This window comes from Orcinus orca, chromosome 1, assembly GCF_937001465.1.
Source record: "Orcinus orca chromosome 1, mOrcOrc1.1, whole genome shotgun sequence".
Lineage (NCBI taxonomy): Eukaryota > Metazoa > Chordata > Mammalia > Artiodactyla > Delphinidae > Orcinus > Orcinus orca.
Window position 1 is genome coordinate 205,721,414 of NC_064559.1, and position 15,959 is coordinate 205,737,372.

The 15,959-nt window shown below is 53.0% G+C and overlaps 1 protein-coding gene across 2 annotated transcripts in view; it reads right to left on the reverse strand.

The window, feature by feature from the left end:
- SPSB1 (splA/ryanodine receptor domain and SOCS box containing 1) overlaps positions 1 to 4,099 on the reverse strand; it is a 69,170-nt gene extending 65,071 nt beyond the window's left edge. For both annotated transcript variants that reach the window (XM_004272363.4, XM_049711483.1), the window contains exon 1: positions 3,787 to 4,099. The gene's annotated coding sequence lies outside the window, so the exon portion shown is untranslated. The remainder of the gene's footprint in view (positions 1 to 3,786) is intronic.
- Between the last annotated feature and the right edge of the window lie 11,860 nt (positions 4,100 to 15,959).

Below are 15,959 nucleotides of genomic sequence, written 5' to 3' on the forward strand. Positions count from 1 at the left end.
TCCCCTGCCGTGAGCCACCCTCCCCTCGGCACCGCCAGGAAGGACCCTCAGCTCCAAGTCCGGAAGAGTACACTTACCGCGACTTGCCCTCCAAAGTCTACCTCTTGGAGACTTAATGCTTCCCCTAAATGCCTTTTAGAAAGTACTTACAGGTGGCTGACATCATGTCTGAGACTTGCTTCCAAATAACCCAGGAGGAGTGTGTGCATGTGTGTGTATGTGTGGACATGGGCATGTGTGCGTGCGCATACGTATGTGTGTAGGTGTGCTGACACCTGAAGCTGGTGAGGGAACCTTATATTTCTCACAACTTTGGTATATGTTTGAAATTTTCCATAATAATAACAATTTTTCATTAAAAAATTAACAAATGGGGCTTCCCTGGTGGCGCAGTGGTTGGGAGTCCGCCTGCCGATGCGGGGGACACGGGTTCGTGCCCCGGTCCGGGAAGGTCCCACATGCCACGGAGCGGCTGGGCCGTGAGCCATGGCCGCTGGGCCTGCACGTCCGGAGCCTGTGCTCCGCAACGGGAGAGGCCACAACAGTGAGAGGCCCGCGTCCCGCAAAAAAAATAAAAACTAAAAAAAATAATTAACCAATGCTTCCTGAAGAAAAGGCTAAGGTGATGGAGGTGGGAGACTACTGGTTAAGGGTCTGGGTGCCAAAATCACGTTTAGGGTTTTCCTCCACCAAACAGTAGCAAAACTCTAACCTTAGCCAAGTCACGTGGCTGTTCCAGCCTAATAGAAGGTGGACGATGGGAAAACCCACTCACTGCCCTGGGTTCCTAGGAAGAGGACAAGGGTTAAGGACTCAGATCAGAGTCTGCTACTAGTGCAGGACTATAACACTGTTTCCCTCTGTCATTATTATTACTGGTATCATCATCATCATCACCAAACAAGGTCGTACCCACAAAGCACTTACAGCACAGTGCGTGGCACTTACTAAAGCAGAATTTTCACTCTTAGATTGGGAGGGATGCTAGCAGATAACAGGGAGATGGGAGAGCACTCGGCTGAAAGTCCAGAATAAAGGTCCTTTTAAGCCTGGATTTCATCGGTCAGGCTCGTGGGGGAAGGATGAGGTCCACTCTAGGCGGACCGAGGCGCACCTACACCTGCTCTGTGCTTCTGTCTGATAAAGATGCTCATTCTCAAACTTTTCAGGAACTGAAAGATAAATCGGTCATGAAAGACAGCCACCACCTAGTTCCTGGGAAGAACTGTTGCAAAATTCCCAGACTAAGCTCTTGAACACCGTAAGAATCACAGGCTTTGCTAAGTGTGAAAACGCACGAGCAGGCAAGTCTCTGCTCACCCAGGAGGAGGAGTAAGGTGCGAGAAAGGACGGCACAGCACGGGGGAGCACAGCATCCTTTATCCTCAGCGAGCAGTGGGCAGCGCGGGCCTCCACCAGCTGGACACCCACCATGCTCCCCCGACCCATAGGAAGATGATTCCCCAGGGGGTGTCAGAGTTTTACCAGGCAACCCAAGGGAGTCCATGGAAGGGTTTCAGCCTTACTGGAGCAGCCCAAGGAACGCAGCCTCGCCCAGCTCCAAAGTAACATCACCCGGGACCCCGGGCTGGACCACTTCTCCCTAAGAGGCCTGGAACCCACAGAACCCACTGATTCTTCCTAGAGCCCCGACCTCCCTGAAGCCAGGCCTGCCCCCGCTCTTGACTGTCAGAGCCACTGTGGTCAACATGCCACTGCTTTTACTCTCTCTGCTTCCCTGGTGGTAGCCAGACCGGGAAAGAAAAGGAAGTTTGTAATGTTATTGCATTAGGCCACTCCACGCCTCTCCATCTCTGTCTCTTGCTTTCTCTCTCTCTCCATCTACTGGGTAAAGCCCTCCCTGCAGAAAACAAAGCAGTAAGGGAACGAGAGAAGTGTTTAAATGATCTAAGCCAGCCCATCACTTTACAGCTGGGGAGACACAAGTGCCTGGCACATGACCTCAGCACTGCTGACAGTAACCAAAGGCAACAGCTTAGGGCTCTGGGGACTTGGTCCGCAGCCCCTGGCTGTACAGTACGGGTAAGCCCGCCTCCCTCTCTGGGCCTCTGCAGGGAAAGGAAGCGTTGGCCCAGACAGATGCCCTATAAGTAACATAGGGCTTCCCTGGCCCCATGACTCCTCAGTGGGGGAGACGTCTGCCTATACCCCTAACACTTAACCTAGCACGCTTCCCGCGGTGGGAGTGGGGGAGGTGCCAGGAAGGGGCGCAGCAGAGAAGGTGGGGCAGCCCCGCCCCCTTCCTTGCTTGCTGTCCACACACCCAGACCAAGGTGACAGGTCTGCCTCCCCCCAGAATGTTCTGCCCAGGAGAGAATTCTTCCAAGGATACCCACCTTTAGTCAGCAGAGATGGCATTTTTACCATCAACACCTGTCAAAACTCAACTCATGACCAGTTTCTGATGCTACCGGCTGGAGCATTTAATTAAATATTACTCACTCAGGAAGCAGCCCTGCCAACTCACCTCCAAACCGTACAGTTCATTTTCAGAGAAAAAGAGAGGGAGGGAGGAGCCTGAGCCCTCCTCAGTTGGTACCAGCAGAACTGCCCGAGTCCCCTGTTCCCCTGCTCCCGGGTCCAGCGCAGCGCTCTTTTGAGAACCAAGCGGGGAAAGTCGAGGTAAGCAGATCTCAGGAGCCAGCAGGTCCCACTGCCAGATTACCATGGACGGCACACGCACACACACTCACAGTGACACACTCACCACACACAGACACACACACAGTGGCACTCAGAGGTGCACACCAACTCACACAAGGACACACTCACACATGCACTCAGAGACACACACTAGCACATATACATTCGTACACTTATTCACGCACACACACACACAGAGACGGGCTCACACAGACACACTTTCACACAGCCCTCCCACACACAGACGTACCCTCAGCACACACCATACACTCACACACACAACTCGCAGTCTCTCCCCACAGACCAAGCCACGGCGCCGCCAGGGCCGTGAGCATTCCGAGGAGCCTTTGCCTTGAACTTGAACAGGACAATTACCGCCGACGGCCCCAGGCTGCTCCGGTTTTTCCGTTTTAATCGATTTCCTGACAGAACTCTTCGGCTCTCCCTTGGTGGCCGGGAGAAGCCGCGGTGGCTCCGGGGTGGCGGTGAAGGCGGCACCGCCCGGGTTGTTGCCCGGTGGGCTCCCCGGGGTAGGCGCTGCGGGCAGAGCTGGGGAGCCCCGAGGGGTCTAGTCGGGCTGCGCTGCGACACCGGATGGCGGGAAAAGCGAAAGTAACTTCGCGGAGCAGGGCGCGCTGCCCCCCGCCTCGGCCTCAGGGATGGTCCCGGGAACGGAGGCCCCCGGTAGTGCCGGCACCTACAAGTCGGCGGGGGCCGCTGCGCGTCCCGAGCCCCTTCCTGCGCCTGCAGCTGCCGAGGCTCAATCCCGGGTGCGACGGTCGCCGGGGCCGCCGGGACTCCCGCCCCGTCTCGTCACCCCAGGTGGGACCCGTGGCCGCGCGACCTGCCCGCGCCTGCGGCGGCAGCGGCGCTGGGCGGCGCCCCGGCCCCCTCTCCTGGGACCCGCGGCGAGAGAAGGGCTCCCCGCGCACCCCTACTGGGACCCGCGGCGAGAGAAGGGCTCCCCGCGCAACCCTACCGGGTCCCCAGCCGGGACCCCACCCGGTCCCCACTGCCCGGCCCCGCGCCCGGGTGTCCACTCGGTTCCCGAGTGCGATCCCCGCGCGCACCCGGCCCGGCCCCCTATCCACCCACCCAGTCCCCGTGCCTGGCCCTGCCTACCGTTCCGGGGAGGACACCGCCGCCGCCCGCTCTCCGGGGCCGAGGAGGCTCCTGCCGCCGGGAGAGAAGCCGCCTCCTCCCCGCGGCCCCGGCGCCAGCGCCTGGAGCCTGGTTCCTGCGAGCGCGCGGGCTGCCGAGCGCGCGGGCTGCCGAGCGCGACTTCTGTGCGAAGAAGGAAAAGCACCCGTAGGCTTTAAAGTGAAAAAAGGAAAGCGCAGGGGGGCGGGGCCGGCCCGCCCCCGGCCCGCCCCGCCCCGCCCCCCGGCTCCGGCTCCGGCTCGGGCTCGGGCTCGGGCTCTGGCTCCGACTCCGGCTCCGGCTCGGGCTGCGGCGCGCTGAGCGCTGCAGCGGGGGGGGCGGCGGGGGCGCGGGGCGGGCGGTGTGTCACGTGCCCGGCGCTCGCTCGGCCGCCCCAGCTGCCGCCCCACCCGGAGGCCATCGGGGCGCGAGGGGCTGCGGCCGAGCTGCCGCGAGGGGCGGCGCCGAAGCTGTGGTCCCTCCGGAGGCGTCTTTGGGAAACGCCGGGCAGCCTCCGCTGGGCAAGAGGCCGGAGTTGCAACACCCGGAGGGCCGCGGCGGCGCTGGGCCCGGAGTGGGGGCGGGGGGCTTACTAATAATAATTTTTGTAATCTCTTGGGAGGATCAGTGTTGTTTCAATAACCTCGGGAGCAAGGCCTTGCTTGCCTCATTTCAAATTCCCAGCAGCTTAAAGTTCCGTAATTCTAGGGCACAGGAGAGGAGTTCCTAGGCCGGCAGATAACCCAGGGACTCGCCGCCCTGCCGGAACCCCGGGATGCATTTCCGTCTCGGTGCCCACAAGGACCGGGGTCTTGGGACTCCCAGACCCTGGGAGCTCGGCATCCCCAGCTCCTTGATGGCTCTGGGCATACAGCAGGCGGCTTCGCCTGAGTGTTTGTTGAATGAATGAAGGAAGGAAGGAGAGAATGCCTGGTAGGTACCCACCACCCCCAACCCCGCCAAGACTTCTCTAGGTCACCAAAGAAATTCCTCCCCTGCCCTCAACAGAGCAGGCAGTTGCACCCTAGAACTGGGAAGATTGTAAGGAAAGAAGGTTTCAAAGACCAAAATCTCTTTACATTCCTCCACCCCTTGTTGTGTGTAGTGTCCCTGGAAGGGAATGGAGAATTAACATTGTTGGAGAAGCTGTTGTGAAGAACGTGGCTCCACAGTTATTTCATCTCTACCATAACTATGAGGGCGGGACTGTTATACCGATTGCAAAGATGAAGCAGTGAAACCCAGCAGGACCCTGTAGGGGCTCCTGGGCGTAGGGAGCCTTTCTGTGCAGCCTTCATGACCTTCTCTGAGTTCCAAAGAGCAGATTTGAACAGTTGCCAATCTGGGAAGAGGAGGCATGCAGAGTCAAGGGAGGAACACCCAAGAAATAGTCGTACAGCCTTGGGGCAGGGTCCCAAGGGACACACACAATAATATCTTTAAACCATTTTTATGGAATTAAAACCCAACAAATGGAAGATGTCAGCATTCTCCATACCAGAGAAGACCACCTGAGGCCAGACTAAAGGAACCAGAAAAGCTCATCAAGAAGCTTACCTGAGGGGCTTCCCTGGCGGTCCAGTGGTTAAGACTCGCTCTTCCACTGCAGGGGGTGTGGATTCGATCCCTGGTCAGGAAACTGAGATCCCACATGCCTTGCGGTGTGGCCAAAAAATTTAAAAATAAATAAATAAAAGATGACCTGAGACCAGATTAAAGGAGTGCAGGTCCTGCACACACCCTAATCTTACCAGCAACCTCACCCTTTGAACTGTTGCTATAAAACTCCTCACCAGATCCTCCCGGGTCGGGACACATATTTTTCGAGGGCAGGAGCCTGCTGTGTCCCCCTCTGCCTGGCAAAGCAATAAAGCTATTCTTTTCTACTTCACCCAAAACTCTGTCTCGGAGATTCAGTTCGGCACCGGTGCACAGAGGCTGAGCTTTGGGCGTCGGCAGCAGTAACTGGTGAAAGGCCCTGCTGTAGCAGAGCTTGGGGCCCGGCTGGACTCTGTGACATCCCAGACTTAGCTGTCTTCTCACCTCACTGGTGCTGAAAGTCAGTTTTGTTTTGTTTTGAATTTTAAAAATACTGAGGCTCAAGGAGCAGTCACGGGCAGGGCGGGCCTGTGTTCTGGCCTCGGTTAATACGCTGGGTCACAGTTGTCTAGTATGTTGAACCTAGGCCTGGCAGGCAGGGAGCCACTGCCAGCACCCCAGGGGTGCTTTGCATTTAAAAAGAGCACCGGACTCCCTTTAGCCGCTTGCAATTTGAGAACTGTTAGTTGTCCCAAGATGAAATGGGACTTGGGAGAACCATGAAGATGAAACCTTGTAAATCAGATTGGGATTGAACCCACGGTCTTTTAACTGAGACCACACACCTGGTCTCAGGACTTAATGAAGCTCAGGTTCTCGATGTCTCATCACAGAAAGAATTCAGTGAGAGACAAAGTGATAGCTAAGAAGTGGATTTATTTAGAGAGAAACACACTCCACAGACAGAGTGTGGATCACCTCAGAAGGCGAGAGCCGCCCCAGGGTATGGGGTTGTCGGTTTTTATAGGGGTGGGTAATTTCATAGGCTAATGACTGGGGGGAGTATTCCAGCTATTGGGGGGAAGGGGTGGGGATTTCCAGAAGTTGGGCCACCGCCCACTGTTTGACCTTTATGGTCGGCCTTGGAACTGTCATGGCGTCTGTGGGTGTGTCACTTAGCGTGCCGATGTGTTACAGCGAGTGTATGATGAGGCTCAAGGTCTAGTGGAAGTGGACTTGTCCACCATCCTGGACCTAGTTGGTTCGAACCAGTTTATACCGTGTCCTGTGGCTATGTCATTCTTTTAAAGGTTGTGCCCTGCCCCCTTCCCCGTTTCAAAAACATCCAGGGTGGCAGGAAGTCTTTCCGGGTTCCTGGTGTGCCCCCAGAGTAGCCTAATCGCTGCAAAGTACAGCTGCCTCTATGGCCTCTCCCTCTAGAGAATAACCATAGTCAGCGTGTTACGCGGGAAGTGGGCACCTCTCACCAGGAGCTGTCCTGGCCGGGAAGGGGGTGGAGGGAGGCTGGTACTTCAGCCACACAGCCTGGGACCGTGATGCTGTCAGCCTTCCTGAGGGGAGCTCCTCCAGGCCTCGCCCTTAGCCTGGACGATATTTAGATGTTATTATTGACCTTCCAGGGCAGACCAAGTGTAATTCAAGTGGCAGCGTCCGTCCATTTGGGACCAGAGCCCCACTTCTGATGTGAGGACCCTGAAACAGACCGTTCCCAATCAGAAGTCCGCAGCGCTCCCACCCCACCCTCCTTCAGCATTAATCTGGACCTCTCAGCTCTGATCCAGTTGGGTAATTAGCTCCTGCTGACCTAAATTTCCCAGAGCAATCCCTGGGGAGTGAGCCTTCCTCTCCGCCAGGGCATGGGCAGGTAAGCCTATCGATGCTGGGAAGCTGGTCATCCAGCAGTGACCTGGAACAGTGTTGAGCAATTGTGGAGACCACATTGTGTGAAAGGGGTGTATACTCATGCCATCAGCACTGATACTATTGTTAAAAAGATACAGAAACTTGTCATATTGTGACATCAGCTGATAAACACCATCCAGGAGTTTGAAGACTGACTCAAGTCTTAAACCAAGTATCTGTGTTCCACAGGGGTCAGTGGGGGGGGGGGGTGGCTGTGGCTCCTGGCGGTGTCATCTCCCCGCAACTCCACCTCCGCCTCCTCTCAACATTTCATCACTTACATCAGCACTGTTTGCTCACCTCTCTAATCTGTTTCAGGAAAATGATGGGGAGAAATTACTAGATAGCAAATTAGCTATCAGCTGCTTTTTCTGATGATGAAAAGTCTGTCCAGAGATGATGTCTCAGACACACGTTGAGCCTTCAGAGCAGAATCCTGCTGCCCTCACAAGCTCCTGCCTCCTGGGGGCTCCCCTTGTCTCTGAGTCCCTTTTGTTGATCGGAGTGAATGGGCAAGGGATTTGGGATTAGACAAGTCTAGGGCAAACCCCGGAGCTGCCATTCACCAGCTGTGTGAGTTTGGGCAAGTTACTTAATCTTTCTGGGATCCAGTTTTCTCACCTGTAGAATAGCTCTAAAGTTTTCCAGGATTTGGTGGTGGGGAAAGAGTAGCAGTCATTCCACAAATATTCATTGAGTACAATATATGAAAGGTATTGTGCTAAAATGAGATCCAGAGGGTTTAGAGGAATGTCAAGGTAATAGACACATTTTAGATAGTATTGTTGACAATAAGAAAAAGAGGTTTCCTTAAAAAGCATGGGATCCATTACACAAAAGTGTGGCAGGATACACCAAAACAAAAAGAACGCTGAAGCATATTTTAAAAAATTTAAACCCATTCTGCATCCCTAACACGGCATATACTTAGCTCATGAAGTGAAACTGAAGTAGAATAGACCTTATCTTGCAGAACTTTGATCTTAAAGCATTCATGAATTAGTACACGGATTCTTTTCTTAGACTCTTCTCTGCCTTAAAGGTCTGTGGGTTTCACTCTTGATCACATAATTAGTAGACAGGGACACCTGCTGGCAGAGTGTGATATTGCAGTGTAGCTCTATCAGACATTGCCGGTCATCAGAACAAAGGGATGACGCTGAGCAAAGTTTCAGACGCTTTAAATGAGACATTGGGTGGCAACCAGGCTTGAGGAGAGTTCCTATGGCCTTGAGAAGAAATTAATAAAGAGATGACCTTGGGCTTGTGACAATAATTATTGTAAAGTTATTCAAAAGCACTTTCAGTGACTTGAAAGTGAGCCAGCTGAGACCTCGATGCCTGTCTTCACTCTTCACCGGAGGTTTTCAATAGTCCTTCAGTGTATTTTTTTCCCCGTGGGAACATCTTCAATATTATAGTAAAACTCCAGTACAAGTGAAACACCCCTCCAAGTATTTATTTTATTTTATTTTTTACTAAATATTGAGGAACTGAATGAATAAATATCGAACAGCACTCCTCTGCAGGCTGGAGAGAAAGTAGTGAACAAAATGGACCAGACTCCTGGCCATTTCCATGTAAGTGAGGGAGACAGACAATAAACAGTAAATGAGATCATTTCAGAGAGTAACAAGTGATAATAAAGAATCATTTTATGGGCTTCCCTGGTGGTGCAGTGATTAAGAATCTGCCTGCAAATGCAGGGGACACGGGTTCGAGCCCTGGTCCAGGAAGTTCCCACATGCCACGGAGCAACTTAGCCCGCGTTGCACAGTTGCAACTGTGCCCCAACTACTGAGCCTGCGCTCTAGAGCCCGTGAGCCACAACTACTGAGCCCGCGTGCCACAACTACTGAAGCCCGCACACCCAGAGCCCGTGCTCCGCAGCAAGACGAGCCACCGCAATGAGAAGCCCGCACACCACAACGAAGAGTAGCCCCTGCTCGCCACAACTAGAGAAAGCCCGCGCACAGCAACAAAGACCCAGCGCAGCCAAAAATTAATTAATTAATTATTATTATTTTTTTAAAGACTCTATGTAAAGATTCTAGAAAGGTAACCCTTCTGTCCCAAATGACAGATCAGAGACCTCCGATAGTCAGGGACTCATATCTCCTTCCTGTCCCCCACAGCAGTTTGCCATGTTTGGTAGACACCTTGAAAATGAGTTCAAACTCACAGGTCTGGCCTCTCTACTCCATCCTCATCACAGGATGCCCCATCTTCCAGCCAGGGGGTCAGCTGCCACATTCATTACGCAAACATTTAGTGGGAGTGAGCTCCCATTCTGTGCCGGGAGTTTCTAAGGTTAGCATTGATCCCACAGGGACCAGTTTGGAGAATGAGATGAATCAGCTCCCATTCTGCCTCACTCCTGGAAAATACCTCCAAGAGCTTAAAGCATCAGGCCTACCACCCTTCTGCACAAAGCCCGGCACTTTCCAGCTGGGAATTGGTGATGCTCGTTCTGGCTGGACTACTTCCTCATTGGGGATGTCCTGAATTTTTCTCTCCAGGAGGGATCAGGTTGGAAGAAGAAAGAATTAAGGCATCCAAACCTATAGCATGATCACAGACGAGGATTCTGAGAGTGGAAGTCTCCCCAGCCGAAGTTCCAGGCTGAGCAGGGAAGCATCAGTTGGCCTCCTGCCTGCCTCTGGGGACGGGGTCTGCGAGGTAACTCCCAGACACGGGAACATGCCATCACAAGGAGGCAGGGGAGAGCAGGGCACTGCTGGGTGTGGCCGGCAGGGCAGCATGTTCTCTGAAGAAGTGCATCTAGGGCTGACCGTCGGCCAGCTGTGGGCTGTGAGGCATCAGCGGGGCCAGTGTAATGAGGGGAGAGACCACCGGAGCAGTGAGGAAAGAGAAGAGCGAGTCCACCCCCAGGGTCTCCCTCTGTGGCCACCCCGTGATGGAGTTGGACCGGCATCTCTACGTTCTTCCACAGTATCTTAACGCTGACCTTTGCAGGGTCTCCCAGAAACACTCTCCTGAAGGTCAGCACTGGGTATGTCAAACTTGCAAAGCATTCAGGACCCTCCTGGAATTCTGCATCCCTTTATTTCCCCATGACTAATCTTGCTCAAGCAAATATTGATTGAAAACTGCAGGAGGGAAATATTTATTGTCCTCCACCCCAGCCACTGGAGACAGCCCTTCCCCACCCTGTGACGTGGAGCTCAGACTTGGTGTGGCCAATGGGAAGTGAGCAGATGTGCAACTCAAACAGACACTGAAATGAGCTTGCACGATTGGGCTTTCCTTCTTGGCACCTCTGTGACAACCAGGAGAAGAGCTTCCCAGGGGGTTCCGCTTCCCCTTCTTCCCTGGGATGAGTGCATAGAACACAGCTGTGAGCCACATCAGGGAGCCCTAGAGCCCAAAGCAGAGCCACCCAGTCAAGCCTGGTGGGACCAGCTGGCCCCCAGCCACCTTGCAGACATGTGAGTGAGAAGAAATGGTTGTAACTTGAAGCCACTGTGTTTTGGGGTGGTTTGTTATGCAGCAACAGCTGACTGATACAAGAGCCTATGGTGTACCAAGTTCTGAGATAAGTAAGAGTGAAACTAACTCCTGCGACAAGTGTACAGAGGAAGGGGTACATGGGATAGTGTGCAATGGGAAAATAGGATCAAGCCGGATAGGATGGGAGCTGGGAGCTGGAGGAGAAGCAGGGGATGACTATGAGAAGAAGGCAAGGAAGGGAAATCCAGGCAGAGAGGCCTTGGGGCAACACTTCATGGCCCCAAGGAGGGAGGGAAGGGAGAATGGCACTTGGAGGAGCTGTAGAAGGAAGGAGCCAGGAGAGGTGTGGTGGTGGGGGGGGAGGGGGTGGTCCATGCAGGCTGAAGGGACAGGCAGAAGGCAGACTGCCTAGAGCCTTGTGGGCACATTAAGAATTCTGATACACATTTTGCAAATATCACTTCCACTGGTGAGTGGGAATCAGATGGGGAGGAAAAAAGTCAAACAAGACAAAATAATAATAGTTGAGCCATTAAACAAAGTCAAGGATCTTTAGTTGCTCCTCAAGGACTATACATAATATTCTGAGCCATGTCCTTTGAGCTGTTTTGCAGGTAGTGACGCCCCCACCAGGTGGAAGAAATTAAGTGCATGCTGCCCACAAGCACGTAGACCCCAGACCAGTTGGAATCAGAAGGTTGATGATTCTGACTCCTGATTACCTCACCACCAGCCAATCAGAAGAATGTCCACAAGCTGATCACACACCCCACAACCCCCCTCCCTCACCCTGTCTTTAAAAGCTTTCAGGGAGTTCAGGCCTTTTAAGCACCAGCTGCCTGGACTCCTTGCTTGACGCCTGCAATAAACGTTGTGCTTTCCTTCACCACAACCTGGTGTCAGTAGGCGGACTTTACTGCGAGCAGGCAGGCGAGTGAAGCCAGGTTTGGTTTGGTAACAGTGGGACCCCTGCCCCCTTCACCAGCTCCCAGGGCACTGGTGACCAAGGTTTTTCCCCACAGACAAGAGACGAGAGGGAGCTTTTTTGGGGAAACTAAACTGTCCAAGAGCAAAGACCTGCAGATGCTCACATTTGAGGGTCCTCGACAAACAAGGGCACTCCACGGTCGATGAGTACCACCTCCACAATCCCATCCCCCCACCCACACAGACACTGAGTTTCCATCAGCTGTCTAAGCCTCACTTTCAAACAGGAAGGGGAGCCCAGGATGACAGACATCTGAGCAGAGTCTCTGAGTCGGTCAGGAGAGGTGAGGTTATGATGGTACCCAGCTCCCCACAGCTCAGAGCACTGATTTCTCATCCACACTCCCTGTTCATCTCACTGTAGGGAAGCTCTGCTCCATGTTGCCCTCACTAAGGGACCCAGACCGGCGGGGCCTCCATCATCTGTGGGCTGCTGTAGCAAAGAGAAGGCGCCATCACTTCCATAATGACTCTCTATCCTTATCAATAATTTTGGTTGTTGTTTTTCAATGACCTGAAACTTACAGAAAAGTTGCAGGAACAGTGTAAAGGATTTTTTTTCTTGAACCACTTGAGAGTTCTAGCATGATGCCTCATCACTCCCAAAACAAGGCTTCTCCCCTGCCTAACCACAAGACATGCATCCAGGGCTTCCCTGGTGGCGCAGTGGTTGAGAGTCCGCCTGCCCATGCAGGGGACACGGGTTCGTGCCCCAGTCCGGGAAGATCCCACATGCCGTGGAGTGGCTGGGCCCGTGAGCCATGGCCGCTGAGCCTGCGCGTCCGGAGCCTGTGCTCCACAGCGGGAGAGGCCACAGCAGTGAGAGGCCCGCGTGCCGCAAAAAAAAAAAAGACATCCTTCCAAATCAGGAACCTCACTTTGGGATGTGAGCACATCTAATCCTCAGACCCTACGAGTTCTGCCAGTTGTCCCAATAATGGCCTTCAGAGCAGAAATCCCAGTTCACAATTACGTGTCACCTTTAGTGGTTGCACCTGTTTGCCTCCCTTCTATATCTCCTTGAGTCTCATGACCTGGCCCCTTTGGAAGATGACAGGCCAGTTATTTTGCGGATGTCCCTCCATCTGGGTTTGTCAGTTTCCTCACAGCTAAATTCAAGTTGGGCCTCTTTGCAGGAAGATCACAGAGATGATGCTGGCTTCCTCTCACGGCCTCCCGTCAGGTGATGCTTGATTTGTATTTGTCCCATTACTGGTGACACTAACTTTGACCATGTAATGAAGGTAATGTCTGCCAGAGTTTTCTATTGTAAAGTTACTCTTTTCCCCTTTGGAATTAACACCTATTTTGTGGGTAGGTGCTTTGAGGCAATGTAAAGATTACATTCCTGGTCAAACTTTCATTTTATTTCTCTGTTTATATTGGTATGAACTCATGGATTCCTACTTCAAAGGATTACAATCCATTACTATCATGATTTTTTTTTTTTTTTTTTGCGGTACGCGGGCCTCTCACTGTTGTGGCCTCTCCCGTTGCGGAGCACAGGCTCCGGACGCGCAGGCTCAGCGGCCATGGCTCACGGGCCCAGCCGCCCCGCGGCACGCGGGATCTTCCCGGACCGGGGCACGAACCCATGTCCCCTGCATGGGCAGGCGGACTCTCAACCACTGCGCCACCAGGGAAGCCCTATCATGATTTATTTTAATGCTCAAATTGTGCCTTTTTGGCCAGTGGGACCCCCATCAAGCTGTCTTCTGTAATGTCCTTTTGACAGATCTCCACCATACTCTGAACATTTCCATTCCTACGCGGCTAGATGTTCCAGGCTCATTTCATGCTTACCCTGCGACCAGCCATTTCTCCAAGGAGCCCTGATTCCTTTTGCAGGAGAGGGATATTTAGAACCCTGATCTGGGTGTTCATTCTCACGGGCCCTTGCCCATGCTGGACCCCTGCTCAGGGAGCAACCATGCTGGCTTGGAGCAGGAGGCTGGAAGGCTCCAGAAGTGGAGCTGATGGATGACCGTATTGAGAGGAGAGTCACAGTTTTCTCAGGGATTTGAAGGGAAGAATTAGTGATAGGAAATTAAAAGACAAGGCAATAATTAACTACAGGAAAAACGTAACAAAATACATACCAGAAAGGAAATTTAATTATAGTATACGATGTGGCTCAGCTGTATATGATATTTGGATACTCATTACAATAGATACAATAAATGTTTATTTAATCAAATGGTGATATAACTAAGTGATGAAGTTGGAAGGAAAAGAATGCGGATTCTCATCTCTCATAGATGGAAGATAATAATAACAGTAAAAATGATCACGATGTTGACAGTCAACACTTATTGAGAGACTCTTACGTGCCAGGTCCAAAGTACAGGTGTTGGTCCATTTCCTCCTCGCATGAGCCCCATGGGGCAGGCACTAGTATCCCACATTATAGATAAGGAAACTGAGGCACGATGAGGTAAATAACTTGTTCATGGTTGTTCTACTAGTAAGTGCAGAGCCTGGATTTGAACCCAGGTAATCTGGCTCAAAAGTCAGCATCTTGGGCTTCCCTGGTGGCGCAGTGGTTGAGAATCTGCCTGCCAATGCAGGGGACGCGGGTTCGAGCCCTGGTCTGGGAAGATTCCACATGCCGCGGAGCAACTGGGCCCGTGAGCCACAACTACTGAGCCTGCGCGTCTGGAGCCTGTGCTCCGCAACAAGAGAGGCCACGATAGTGAGAGGCCGGCGCACCGCGATGAAGAGTGGCCCCCGCTTGCCGCAACTAGAGAAAGCCCTCGCACAGAAACGAAGACCCAACACAGCCATAAATAAATAAATTAATTAAAAAAAAAAAAAAAAAAGTCAGCATCTTAACCATTATTCTATGTAGTTTCTTAGATTTTAGACATTTGGATGATGTTATAAGTGAAAAAAGAAATGAAACAATAGTATTAGCAAGCTGTTGAGAAATACAGCTCTAAACATCAGAAGAAACAGCTAAAAATAATTGCAAGTAGCCACCTCTTGGGTGTAGCAACTGGGCCTGGGGAGGGGCGGGACAGGAAATTGCTGGGGTTTTTTTGTTTTACTTGTTTTACTTTACTCCGATATTTTAAAAACTATTTGCATGCATTATTTTGATTAAAATAGAAATCAAGTCCAAAAAAGGAGCTTCAAACAGTACAAAAGGGATCCCCAGTCTCGTCCCCCAAGGCAACCCTCTGGCCAGCTTCCTCTGTGTCATCCAGACCCGTCTGTGCTCTAACCTGTGGGCTGTGTACCACACACGGCTCTCTCCCTTTGCTTCTCTCTCGGAGACGGTCCAGTCCAGGCACTTGCATCTCTCCATTGTGTTCCACTGTGGCCCGGAATCAAGACAGGTGTCCCGGCTGGAGGGGGCCCCTGGAGAGCTCTTCCCCACATGCCTGAGGGTCCCCATGAAGGCAGCCACCCAGAAATGAGAGCAGGGCTGTCAGGTCCAGGCAGAGCTCGGAGCCCCGGCGTCTGACACAGAGGGAGAGCTCCTGCCCGGCCTCCAGGCCCATGGAGGATCTGGGGGAGGTGAGGTCAGTAAGCCAGGTGGCCCGGGGCATCAGACTTTGCATTTTATGGGTCATCTGGTTGCCTTTGTCCTCTGATTTCTAGGTGCCACAGAGACGCCCAGTGCCTCTCAGGACAGATGGCACTCTGGGACATTGGGTCCGCCCTGCCCCAGGAGTCTGCCCTCAGGAGCGGGTGGGCCCCTCCGTGTCCCCCACCTGTCCTTGTTCCATCCCCCGACCGCTCAGTGTTGGGGAAGCTGAGTCTGGGTGAGGTCCCCAGGGTGCCCACTCACTACCCAAGAGGAGGACTGGGGTGGAGTGAGTTGTTTCCTTTCTATTTAAAGAAAAAAACCCAAGTCAATATTTTTAGGTGCCAGCTAAGAAGCTGCTTCCTCTGAACAGGGTCTTCGTCTGCCGTGTGGCGGGGAGGTGGCTCACCCAGCCTGCAGAGCTGGGACGGGCAGAGGAAGGCAGGGTGGTGTCCGGCTTCCTGGGCTGGTTCAGGACACATGCTCACATCTGCCTTTAAGTGAAGGGTCTCATTTTTTCCCCACTCAGCCAGTGGGTTTGTCTGGAGCTCCAGAAGGAACTTTCAGGAAATTAGTGGCAATTTGAACCCAGGCTCCTTCTGGCCTCTGGATTTCATTCTGATACCAGACCACCCAGGCGGCTGGCACGTACCAAGAGTGAGCTGAGCTGTCTGGAAGCCACATCTGGGAGACACTCTGCTGCGGA